The sequence below is a fragment of the Scophthalmus maximus genome, chromosome 12 (assembly GCF_022379125.1).
Source record: "Scophthalmus maximus strain ysfricsl-2021 chromosome 12, ASM2237912v1, whole genome shotgun sequence".
Lineage (NCBI taxonomy): Eukaryota > Metazoa > Chordata > Actinopteri > Pleuronectiformes > Scophthalmidae > Scophthalmus > Scophthalmus maximus.
Genome location: NC_061526.1, coordinates 17,537,733 through 17,550,827, shown reverse-complemented (window position 1 = coordinate 17,550,827; position 13,095 = coordinate 17,537,733). Strand labels below are relative to the sequence as shown.

The 13,095-nt window shown below is 42.3% G+C and overlaps 2 long non-coding RNA genes across 2 annotated transcripts in view; both read right to left on the bottom strand.

Moving 5' to 3' along the window:
• Positions 1-4,972: 4,972 nt before the first annotated feature.
• On the bottom strand, positions 4,973-9,416 carry LOC118291767. Its single transcript, XR_004786745.2, has 2 exons — positions 6,590-9,416; positions 4,973-5,685 (listed from the first exon to the last, which is right to left on the bottom strand). It is a non-coding gene; the product is annotated as an uncharacterized LOC118291767 (long non-coding RNA).
• An 8-nt stretch (positions 9,417-9,424) lies between these two features.
• Positions 9,425-13,095, bottom strand: part of LOC118291772 — a 31,216-nt gene continuing 27,545 nt past the window's right edge. Inside the window, exon 3 of the long non-coding RNA XR_004786747.2 lies at positions 9,425-9,533. This is a non-coding gene — a long non-coding RNA (uncharacterized LOC118291772). The remainder of the gene's footprint in view (positions 9,534-13,095) is intronic.

The following is a 13,095-nucleotide window of genomic DNA, read 5'->3' as shown; positions in this document are numbered from 1 at the left end:
CTCTTTTACTCTTTAACATTTAAGTCAGCACTTAAATGTCACACTTAACTTCCTAAAGTATGACTACAGGAAGTTTGACATTTTGGGGAAATACACTTTCTTTCCATGAGTTGGATGAACAGCTTCATGACTGATGAATCAGTCATGAAGCTAGAGCCAGGGGACAGTTAGTTATCTTAGCTTAGCATGAAGAGCTAGCAAGTACGTAAAGGGGCAAACTGATGGTTTCACACTTGGGTTTTTGTTATTAATGAATATAATATATTTAAAAGTGAGCTTTAAATGTGCTTGTGTACTGACTTTGATAGCTTTGCACAGATTCAGGCTCAGTGGTTTCCAGTCGCCATGCTAAGCTAAGCTAACCAGCTTCAATTTTCTCATTTAACTTTCAACCAGGAAGCTTATGAGCAAATAAAAGAAAAAAGTCCAACAACCGCTTGAAAGGTTTAGGTTGAAGATTATCTCTGATGAAACAAAATAAAATTGTTATTTGCAAATGAGGATCCCAAAAAATATTAACAACGGGCTGCTAAGTTAATTTGCTTGACTAAGATTGCAGGGTTGGAAAAACCACCAATTGCTGTAAAGCACAAAGTGTAATAACATAAATCCGTTGAAATCTACGGTGGGGAGTTCCTTTACGGCAGTAGAACAAAGGGACCTCTCATGGACACTGGACACGACTTAATGATGGAAGATAATTTAGTGAGATAACCCTGGAGGACAGTGACTGGTGGCTGTGGAGGGACGTCCAGAGGTATTTTGTATGTGTGTGAGCACATGAGCTTTGACTTGGCAGGAGACACAGGACAGGTGGATGCGCAGCCAGCCAAAGTCCATTACTTGCTCAGGGGGCGGCAAGTGTGTGTGTGTGTGTGTGTCTGAATGTGTGTGTGTGTGTGCAGGTGCATGCATGCGGTAATTACTTTTTCTCTGTGTGTGTGTGTGTGTGTGTGTGTGTGTGTGTGTGTGTGTGGAGGAGGGTGATTAGAGATGGGTGGTGGGTGGAGGGCTTGTCAGAAGTTATCTTCCCATCTCATCTCATCATAGGCAGTCTGGCGGATTCCCTCGATGGCTCAACAGCCCAGTGCCGCGGTGCTGCTGTCAATCGTGCCGTCAGCGCCTGCAGAAATCGATGCCAATCTCCCTCGGTTTCTATTTTTAGCCGAGGCTCAACACCCAGGCCTTTGATAAGGATCCTGCCTCCTTTTGGCTCTCCTCTTCGACTCGGATGAGCAGCCCCCCCCCCCCCCTTCTAACCTCTTTCACCTCCCCGCGTGATGAGAGGTGATAAGAGACGGACGAGATGGAGCTAAAAAGCGCAGACCTGCCTGACAGAAAGAGGCTTTCACGGTGGAGAAAATGATGATGATTGTTAGAACCATTACAAGTAGCAATAGCCATAAATGTTATTATTAGTCAAAGACATGATTGAATTTAAATTGTCACTATTATCCATGCAAGTACTATTATCACTGGTGCTTCTGCTACAATTGCCACTAACACACAACTACTACCACCTGAAGACTTTCAGTGACAGAAACACAGCAACACTGCAGAAGGAGGCAGTTTGACTAGTTTCATCCTATCATCAAGTGTACTGATGCATGATGCTTTATGAGTGTTTTTCCTTGTAAAATCGATTCTACACTGTGGCTACTAACTGCCAAGGCTTGTGATGAAATATGAGTTTTTACAAATGTAACCAGAGGAATCACAAACAACATCAACTGGGCATGTGAGATCACTCAGTGGTTTCATGATGGAAAAAAAGAAAGATAATCCCAGGATGGATTATCAGATAGGCCCTGTCGACCCCCGGGACCTCAGGCCTCCAGGGGCCCCAAAAGCCCCAGGTAGAATGTATATTAGTAGTATTGATGGTCTGTCTTGTCGATGGGACTATGTTTCTCTTCGAATTAGAACAGTTGCTAGATCTCAACCTAAATGAACACAACACAGGAGAGGAGACCTTTTAAGAAGGTGTAGCATTCCTCCAGTAAATTTTGACAGACTTTCAGAATGTATATGAAAGAGCACTGAGGCCGTTGTGGAGGCACTTTTTGTTTGCTTTAATTTCTCATCCATCTTTATATACTGCAGCAGAAGCAGGATGGTCGTTTACCCAAGGGCCGGCAACTCAGAGCTCTGATTAAGCACAGAACGAAACAAAATGCACTTATCACCACTTGCCTGTTGTCTCTCCTCCTCCTGCACCTCTTGTGCTTGTGTTGTTTTGTAGATGGGATGGGAATCGCCTCTCCTCGACAGACTCGACGGTGCTTTGTCATCGCGCGTTGCACGAAAAGGAGTCCTGGAAAATTAATTCCGCCCTCATGAGTTCGACTTTAGGTGTTGCACATTAATAATCGCGGCTGCCCTGTGAGTTTCTGCGTCGCCAGCAATCATGTGCTGACGAGGGCGAAGTTGCGCTGGGAGTTGCTGGGAAACGTGTTACAGATAAATTGTAGTTGACACAGTGGCGATGCTGTGTTTTGTTTTTTTAAATGACTACTTTGGGAGTCAGGGCGTTAGTTTACAAGAAACTGAGGAGGAAGACGCTGCTTTGATGATATTCCTCTTTAAATTTCCCTCCGCGCTTCAGTCAGGGGCCATCTTGCTAATTTGACTTTAACTTACAATCATGCCAAGATCCATTTCGTGGCTACAAAACGAGCCAAAAAAGAGCACATGTACTTAATCAGTGCGAGCGATGTTGGATGTTTTAACAGCCTCTCTCTGACTTTGATGCAGACACAGCAGCAGCAGTGAGTGGGCAGGGCGGCCTGCTGTTAGACAGTGTTATGTAACCGAGAGGTCACAGGTTTGACCCTCTTGACACCCACTGTTCGGCAACAGCTGTGCGTTTTTGGCACTGTGCCCTTGAGCAAAGTCTTCCTAACTCTTCTGAAGTCCTCCTGCATTAGCGCACCATCCTAGTATCTACTGTCGAATATGATAACCAACTGTTTTCGGCACAAATTGATCTCAAAGCCTCAGGTGTCTTATTTATTTACTCTATTTTAAAGAAAATATCTTGTATTTCTCTAAGAGTGCGTGTATTTTGCCCAAAAGTTCCCTCTAATTGTACGTATATGTGGATGTCGATTAATCAGCCGCAGGGTGTTTAATGTTGTTTGGGCAGCTGAGAGGTAACACAGCCAAGCCATTAACATATCATTACCGAGCCTTAAGCGCTATAATTGCAGCCAAAACGCTGACGCTACAATCTCGTTAAGTGGAATTCTGAGCAGAGACGTCTTGCTGTGGTGGGTTTTTAGTGAGACGTTGCGAGAAATGTGTAGAACTCAGCAAACTGTTGTCACGATGGGATGTCCACGGGTCACTCAGCGAGCAGAGATCATTTCCAGAAACGCCAGGTAGGCCACTGGGAAGGCGACTGAGTGTCCAATCATTTAGAGGCTGCAGAACAAGGACTGGGGCATGCATGCTGCCTTGAGCTTTTCACCGTGCTAGTAGCAAGGCTCATCCACAGATCCACATCACCACAACCGAATGTTGGTCGGTTGGTTGGTCCAGTCGGACATTTACAGTCTCAGAGGACTGCCGGCTGTAAATTTTGTCTTGTTACTTGAGATAATAATTTATCTTAAACCGTCTGTCTCAGAGCTCCCTTCACCTGGAGATGTGCACGAATATGGGGCGACAAGTTAAACGTGGATTTAAAGCTAACCAAACAAAGGGTTTATGCAAAACACATTTCCTGTTAATATTAGAATGGATTTGACTTTTCATCTCTTATTCTGGAGGCTAAGCCTTATGCCAAATATGTCATATTTTGCTCTTGTGCATAAACCTCTGTGAGATTTTCAAAACCTGCACAATAACGTCAACGCATCCTCTGCGTATCTACACTGTGCAGGACTCATCTGTGTCAATATTTGACAGACTTTCTGGTTTAATTACAGATTCCCTTTTGTGCACTCGCCCAAATTTCAGGGATTATCCAATTACTGCTTGCGTGCCGACAAACAAGGGGGCCTCTTTGCTTTCCACTAATTGGACTGAGGAGTGGTGCCAGTGCTCAAAGGAGAGGCCTATCACTGAGAATTATTGAATAGAGAAGAAGAAGAAGAAGGAGAAGAAAAAGGAGAAGAAAAAAAGGATGTGTGGTCTGCCTTGGGCTGCTTGTGGATTTCCTCTGATTTCATCAGAAAGAAAGATGGATAGAACGATGGATGAGGCGATTCCCCCAGACAACAGCCAGCTGGTGTGTGTAGGCAAGCTTTGCTGCCCAAAATCTCTTAGAAAAGAAAGTAAAAGACACGCTGAGCCACAGCGACGCATCCTCTGCATCAGACTTTCCCCTAAACAATCCCTCAGCTCGCCTGCTGTCAGGCGACTTTGTGGGATAACACGGTGCCGCAAGAATGATATCTTTCTTTCCAATGAATCAGTCTGCAAATTGTGGCGTTATGCACACCAATTTGGTGGCTTATAGCAGATTTACACATGAACAAATGAACAATTCCAGCAAAAATAAGTCCAATGATACAGTTTTAATTGGGTTCTTATTAAGGTTTACAGCAATTTGTGTTTATTATTGACTCATTTATAAACCAATTACTATGTACTGAAGACTTTATTCAGTTAATATTTGCTGTTACTAATAATTAAACTTGTTTCTGCAGCCATATATATGTTTGTATTGCTTATTCAACTTCGTGCCATGCACATACTTTAAACCAGTGTCGACTTTAACATCAATATGTATCAAATCCAGTGAGAGATTTTAGTAAAATAACCCGACTTACAAGAAAAGACCTCTTGTAAAATTGGAAACTGGACCGTGTGTGTGTGTGTGTGTGTGTGTGTGTGTGTGTGTGTGCGCGAGCGCCTGCGTATGGGTGCTTGTGAGTACATTTGGGCTGCGTACTTGTGTGGCATTTGAAGAACAACAACAACAAAAAAAGAGTCTGACAGTCAAATGAAACAGGAGATATGCAGCAGGTTGAACAGGCGTGATTCATAATTTATTGAGCAGCAATGATGTTACAACAGGGAACAAATGAAGCATAGAAACAAAAGAGCATTATTTATTACAGGAAAATCAAAGTGTGTCCTGAGGGGGGACAGATACAGTAGCACAACACTCGTACATTAAACCCACTGTACACAATCACACCACATCATTGCAGCTGTCAGACGAGAATCCCATTACTCAAGTTCATGATTTTCATGTTTCCACCTGAATTTGAGGAATACGCAACCTCTGTAATTGATCATATAACCGCAAGACACATGAAAGCCATTTAATGATTTAAAAAAAAAATTTCACAGCTGTCAGAGTGAAATGTGTCGTCTTATTTCACTGAACATTTTGACATTTTGGAAATGTGAGGTCTACAGCGCAGTCGGATCATAACCGGGGAATGCGGGAAAAGGCGTACACACCCTCAGGCGAAAAGCAGAGGATGTGCAGCAATCTACTCGAAAACTGGTTCCTGCTTCATATGCCAGTGCTGTTTTAAATAATGCAGGCTCTTTCCCACAGAAACCATGATGGTTGATACGCACCTTTAAATTCCCATGGACTCCCGCTGGTCCAGAATCGAATTCTCTCTCAGCCTCCGCTAATATGTCTCCCCTGCTCTACTATTCTCTCAGACCTCCTCATTTCTCCACGAAGAAGTGGGGGGGAAAAAACGATGTAGGAGTGGGAAGCTGAAAAATAAATTAAACTGATAATGCAAGCAAAAGAAAGTTTCCGTCCCACCCACTGAATATTAGATCATAACAACTTACCGTCTTGAATAAACCATTAAACCTCAGCAGAGCTTATCTGTTGCAATTTCATCTTGAATAATTATCCAGCTCATACTGGCGGAGAAAAGTAATGTCACACAATTGCAAGCGTGTGTGAAATTCTTGTAATAGCCACAGATTACTCCTTCAGGTTTTGGTTATTGACAACAGCCCGTTTGGGCGTCAGGAGGAGGAGAAAGAGTAATCGGCTTATTTGACAGAAAATACAAACAGAATGTTGAAATTTAAACCCAAAAACCTCCGGCTCTCGTCTGGACCCAACGGGAAGAGGATGATTTGAATTTCTCTCTTAATTGGCTGACTAAGTTTCGTCTCGGGCGGTGAGGCAGTGCTCATAAATACCATTATTAGCCATTTTGAGCTGGCCAAAATGTCCTGGATCTCATTTGTGAGCGGGCAGGAATTTAAGGGGTTTGCACTGAGCTGAGTAACAGTCTCCAGGCAGGTGCTAAAAGATTTAAAAGGGGAGAGAGGACTTACAAAGAGCATATGTAAAATGAATCTACAAAAACCGAGTGAATAATTAAATTTTTCACATGTAAAATGCTGAATGAACGAAAAAAAAAAAGTAGGAATCCATCACTGCACAGTGCAAAACACGTACTCTGTCTCCAACTTAGCATCACTACTTAAAAGATCGCAATGTCGGAAGGTAACTCAAGAGTGATCAGCCTCACAGAGCTGCTAGCTCGACTCTGGACACTTAGCTTGGTTCAAATAAGGGTTGAGTATTGAGGTTTCCATGTACACTTTATGTTCTCACATATTGCGCACGTATATTTTAACAGCACCGATGACCTACCTCTGTGAGTTGTTTCACTTCATTTACGGCATCCTTTTCCTCCTGATCTCAATTTTTGAGGACTTTCCAAGCTCCAGATTTGTGAAACGACCCCGGGGCAGAGGAAGTGAAAATCCAGGGCACGTGCAACCAGCATGCAGGTGGGAAAAAGTCGGTCTGTTCATAACAAAAGAATCAGTCTGATTGAGTTGCCCTGATGTCGTGTACATTCTGCTTGAATTTCGATCAAGTATAGTAAATAGTCATTTAAAAAATCTAAAATCTAAACGATTATGCGAAACAATAACCTCCCTGCAGTGATTACCCTGGCCTATACTGTTTTGTTTTTCCTCGGTGTATATTGTTGATAATGAGAAGGACATTGATGCGAACATGGCGGTTGTCACGTCCACAGGAAGCTGACTGCGTGCGCTTGGGCCGGCGCGTCGAGCACTCACCGCGTGTTTAGTGGCTTCTACTCCTACATGAACCCATCGACCATCACGTAGGAATAAAAAGCCATAAGACACAACAGCAATCTCACAGGAGAGGGAGGACAGAGAGGGTGGAAGGAGGAAGGAACATCAGCAGAGGAGCCCACGTTGCCGGAAAAAAAAAAGAAAAAAGAAAAGGAGAGGGTTGTGCTCTCAGCCAGAAGGTTGAGGAGGAAAAGGAGGAAAGTGTAGAGAGAGAGCCCCATGTGGGCAGGGAGGAGGGGATATAGCACGGCTGAGGAGTGAAAGTGGATATTGGAAAAGGAGGGAACAAGGGAAATAGTGGAGAGAAAAAAGGAGCTGATTTCAAGGTCATGGAAGAGGCAGAGGTAACCCACAGGTGAACCAAGTATTGACAAAAGCACGCTCTCTGTTTGACTAACTCTGTTTGATTATGAGCTTCTGTGCAGCAGATGAATATTTATTGCAGGCATTACAAGAATGAAATTCATCTGTGTGTAAACTATGTTTGATATGCTTGAAGCAAACTGCTCCGATGAACCTAACCGAGCTCCATCTGCTCTGCTTCCAAATCCACATATTTTCTCTCGTCTTACAGGCAGCTGCACTTTTTTAATGTGCAATTGAAAGCACATGCAAGGTCGTGTTATTTCAGATGCTATACAAATAAATCCCTATGCCTTCAAATAAAAAAATTAAAAAACTAGACGTGCTCCTGCTAATATCCACTTCATAGTCTCTATTCGCAGCCCTCCCACAGGACAAAGCCAGTTAACGCCGGTGTGCGAAAGGGGTTACAGTGGGAGTGCATGCACGCACAAGTCAGGCACGTCGAGATAAATATGTATGACTCCACCGCGGTAGGTTTCCTGCTTTGTATGCTAATGATCTTATACAAGTTTAATAATGCAACTGTGGTGCACCGAAGGTGGGGAGGTAGAGGAGGAGGAGGAGGAGGAGGGGCTGACACGCCAAAGAATGGACCTGCAGATCCTCGCCGATCCTGCTCGGCTTCGTGAGATGAGGCGTGAGCAGTGAGGTAACAGATTACATTTAATTTAGCTAATGAGACTGAAAAAAGGCTGAGTTTCTAAAACGCTCAGTCTCATGAGTGGAGAGGTTGCGGCTGGATAAAACAGATCATTACGTATAGGTATATATACTAAACAGCCTGTAAATTAACCTACACGCTAGAATTCAGATGAATTGTGTGATGTGTATTCTATTCATGGTCAATTAAAGAACCAGATTATGACACCAAATCGTTAACGGGCAAGACTTCAGACTTCAGCGCAGTCTTGAGGTCGTTGGACTTTGCTTCACCAGTTCAATGTTACGTCACTTTGTTCTTCTGTCGCACCGCATTTCAAGGACAAATGTGGACATTTTTGCCTTCACTACATTTATTTTGGAGCTGTAATTACTCCTCTGTATGCAGATTAAAATTTTTGCATACATAATTGAATGATAATCTCTGAAATACGATGAATTATTATGAACTGAAAAGTAGCAAGTAGCTCAAGTTTGCTTCACCCTCAGCCAGCTACAACATTAAAAAGCTTATTACACATGAGAATGTATCAGTAATACTATGAGAGTAAGTAAATAATAATGTATCACAGAGACAATTGTTTTGCATTGATAATGCTTTTGGGTTTGCTGATAATATGTATTTTTACTTTTCAATGTAGAACTTTATTAAGAGACTATTGGAGTGAGGTGTTTCTACTTATACTTAAGTAAAGAATTATGACACTACCCTGTATAGAAAGTAATTTAAATTAACCAAGATCAGCAGTTAATCGCTACACATAAGTCAGAAAGATACATTTATATAGAGAGAGGTTCTGGATAATTGTTCTGGAGTATTTTTTGTTGTTGTTGCAGTGTATTGCTACTTTTACTCAAGTAAAAGATCGAAATACTTCCACCACTGGGAAGTTGTACTTTTCTTCCATTAAACATTTTTAGATGTAAAACTTATGATCATCACATGAAATGATATGAACCCAGCCGCATATGAAACAGCTACAATATTAAAAATGCTGCTTACATCAATTCGTACTACTACTAATATATCTAAAAAGGATAACGGACTTGTGATACTTTCTATAAATGTAGCTGATAAAATGATTGTACTTCTAGTTAAGATTAAGTAATTAATACTTGATTGGTTTTGAAAGTAGGACAGGGTATTTCTAAATTCAGCAAAAAGCTACTTTTACTTGACTGAAAGATTTGAATACATCTTCCATTACTGCGGCGTATCTTATCACTTATTACAGTTTTAATTGGTATATAAACTCTTAACTGCAAATTCCTGCAGTCAGAGGAGAGCGAAGTCTTGTTAAAGGAGAAAAATGCCAGAAAGAGGGAAGTTCGATGAGTGATGTTCATGCCTTTTGTCTACACGCTGTTATCTGAAAGAAATCCCTCGTGTCAGTTGAAAGTGGACGTCAAGTGTTCGTGTCGCCGGTGTCGCAGGTCTCTGCACCAACTCCTGACGGATCCTGCGACAAACACAAAAGACAAGAGAGAGAAGACGTGAGGTGTAAGAATAAGAGGAGTGGAATCCTTGTTACTCCGCTGCGGCTGTTTGCTGAGTTCAATGAGTCAATCTCGCGGCTTCATTACTGAATCGAGGGTCATTATCTCTCGTTTGACGAGCACCTCCGATAACAAGCGGAGCCTGGGAGACGTTTCTGAGTGGCGTTTGTAGTTTCTGTCAATCTCTCGTCTTTCTGAAGGGAGTCTGGCGTCTTGGTGGAGTTGGTTTCACAGACACACCCACAACCTGCGGCTTCAAACAGCCGTTAACCACAAACCCATTACGTCCCTTGTTGAGCAGCAGCTACTTCTTCTTGATGACTTGTGCGATTAACATAAAGTTGACTGTGAGTCCACCCACACGTTCCTGCACCTGCTAATATATCCGTTCAGCCGAAAACTGCTGACAGTTCAGCATTTAAGCCTTGAAGTACATGGATATAATACTCCACATATAGAGCCTGTGAAAACACTGTGGTTACACATGTTTGGGAGAGGATCCCCCCCACCAAAAAAAGAGTTTAGCCTTTGATTTACCATCTAAAAGGGTCTGAAAACTGTTTGGAATAACGCTCCACACAATGGGCTGTGACATCTTCATTGAAAAATGACTGATTGGGCTGCCAGGGCGAGGTGCTGTTTGAGAGACAGATCAGTCAAACAGTCGAGCTGTAAAAGACTAGTAATATGATGAATGGTCTATTTACCCCGCAGATGAGCAGAGACTTGCATAAAGATTAAACGTGCGGTTTTGGACGTGTCCGGGTCTCAGAACAGATAGAAATTTCACTAATACGTCTGTGTTCTCTGTCAGGGAGCGAGTTGGAAATGAATTTAATTTGTGAGTGATTTTTTCCGTCTACGAATAATGCGGCTCGGCTCATTTATCACCTTGGATTGTCTTGTAGCCGGGGGGAAAAAAATAGATATATCGATTATGAAGATTTACACCTGCAAAAATACCACAAATGCAGGCCGCCAATGATTTGAAAGATTACAAAAAAAGTGTGATTAATTGCCTACTTACTAGATACTGTTTTGTTCACAAAGAAATTTTGAGCCTCCTAATCACTACTGCATAACCATTATTAGTTAGGATTTATTTTCCTTCACTGGAGGCCCTGGTGTCTACACTCATGTATCATAAACAGACCATGTAACACTTAAAAAACGTGCACAAACTATCAAGAGTCAACCCACTAATCACTTAACCAAACAATGTCTCTGAGGATCGACTGTACTTGTTGATAGAGTGACCCAATTTTTTTACACATAGCATCTATAATTGATGTAATAGATGTAGCAGCCGCAGATCTGATAAGGGCCCCCCCGGCTCTGATGGATCTCCAGATAGGCTTTCGTGGGGGGGGGGAGAACAGATGTAGAGCCGTGCATTAGAGAGGGATGGGGTTGCCTGTGATCGTTTCCACCCTGCAGCGAACAAAATAGCCCTCATATATCCCTGTAATCTGCATTAGCGCTGGAGCACAAGCCAGGAGACAGCGCAGAGGGGGATGAGTAATGGGGCTGCCGCTGATTTGGCAGGTCTATATTACACCTCAAAACTGAGGCAAGCCCAACTGGCGAGAATATGAAATGAGGATGTCACACGTGAACATCATCCCCCATCGAAAGCAGTATTTATCGGCCCATACTACACACAAAACACATGGTTGCAGCAAGCTACAGGCCAGATTCACTTTTAGAAAAATGCTGCTCTACTGGGTGATGTCGTCTGAGGCACATTTATCTGAAATATGCTCAAGTACATCTACACGAGTATTGTAGCTATGTAAATGTGTAATGTGTAAACCTACATCCACTGGACGGTAAAGCATACAGTACTTTATTGTCTATTTTGCTCTAAATGGGACCATAATTTACTAAATGAACATCACGCTGTATTGAGGAAGACTTGAAACTAGAGATTGAGACCATAAACGCAGTTATAAATCAAGTGAGAAGTCATTTTCATATAGACTTCTATAGAGGCAAACATATTTTTGCAACCAGTGGAGTCGCCCTCTGCTGGTCATTTGAAAGAATACAGGTTTTAGGCACTTCCACATTGTCCTGACTTTTTATTTTCGGGTTGTGGTTTATGGAGACATTGTAGTTTGGAATAAAACACGTACTAAGGTTAGGCGACCTTTATCGTCTAACGATAAATCTTTCTTTCCGATTATTTTCCGACGACCACATTAAATTTATGGCTACATAATACACAAGTTCATTCTTCTCTCCCGTTGTAATCTCTGCAGCTGCTTGAAGGCTTTGTCACAAATGTCTGGGGTTTAGAATATTTCAAATGCTGAACATCTGACTGCGTGTTGTTATATTTTGTTTCTGGTACTTTTACTTTTGATGAAGTACACTTACTCTCCACCCCTGGCTTCTCTTGACTGGCACATCTCAGCACACTTTCTATTTCTGTCTCAGTAAGCTGCAGGATGAGTAATGACCTAACATTGTTTTTGGCATGTTCAGTTTGTATTAAAAAAAAAACCCCACACTCACACTAAACAAAACAAAAAAAGCCGGCAGCAACTCTTTGACTGGCAAGAGTGCGAACATGAGCCCAGAGCCAGGGCAAGAAACGAATGTTTCAGTCCAGCAGCCACAGTGGAGTGCACATCCGGAAAAAAAATAAATAAAAAAAGGAAAGAGTATTACACCACAGTCCCAGAGAGGAGAAGCAATTAGTTACATCCACTCTATGTCTCAAACTTTTTAAACTGTGACTTCTGAATCAGCCTCAGCAGAGGAGAGGAGAAACAAGCACTGAAGTTATTTTCAACTGCGTAGTTTTTAATTACATGAATAAATTCTGCAAGACAAGAGCTGCAACCCAAATCGCGGAAATCTCTTCATCTCATCTCAAACACGACTAAATCCTGAGCAGTGAGCATGTGAAACGGGAGCATAACAAACACGGCGCCTGGCATTAAATTCTTGTAATGGCTTGTAACAGGATATGCTCACTTTCTATCTGAAATTAAAGCGTAGATATTTTACGTCCCTTGAGGCCAATCAAGTAGTTATGTGTGTATTCTGCTGGGACATTAACATACCCATACGAACCGTGTGTTTGTGTACACTGTTTGTTGTTTCTCTCTCTGTGTGTAGCTTAATTCCCTCTCATAATTCAAGGTTTCCTGCAGTAATAGATTGATCCGAGTGCACTCAGCTTTCTGTTCACAAGAAAAATATCTCATAAACAAAACACACAGCTCAGGGAAAGAGCACAAGATCTACACTCTGCTAGTGTGCTTGTTTTTTGTCTGTTTTTTTTTTGCTCCACTTTGAGCAGATATTTGATTATCGGGGTGAGACGGATAGCTTCGCCGCCACATGACAAATGGCGCACAACTTTTACTTCTTCATCAGATAAAAAACCCAAATCGTTTTAATCAGCACTGGTGCCTGAAAACATCAGCATATGGCAGCATTAAATTTACATCATGGGAGCGATGTGCAGCATCACCCATCATTTTGTTCAGTTCAGCCTTCACGGCAGATGTACAT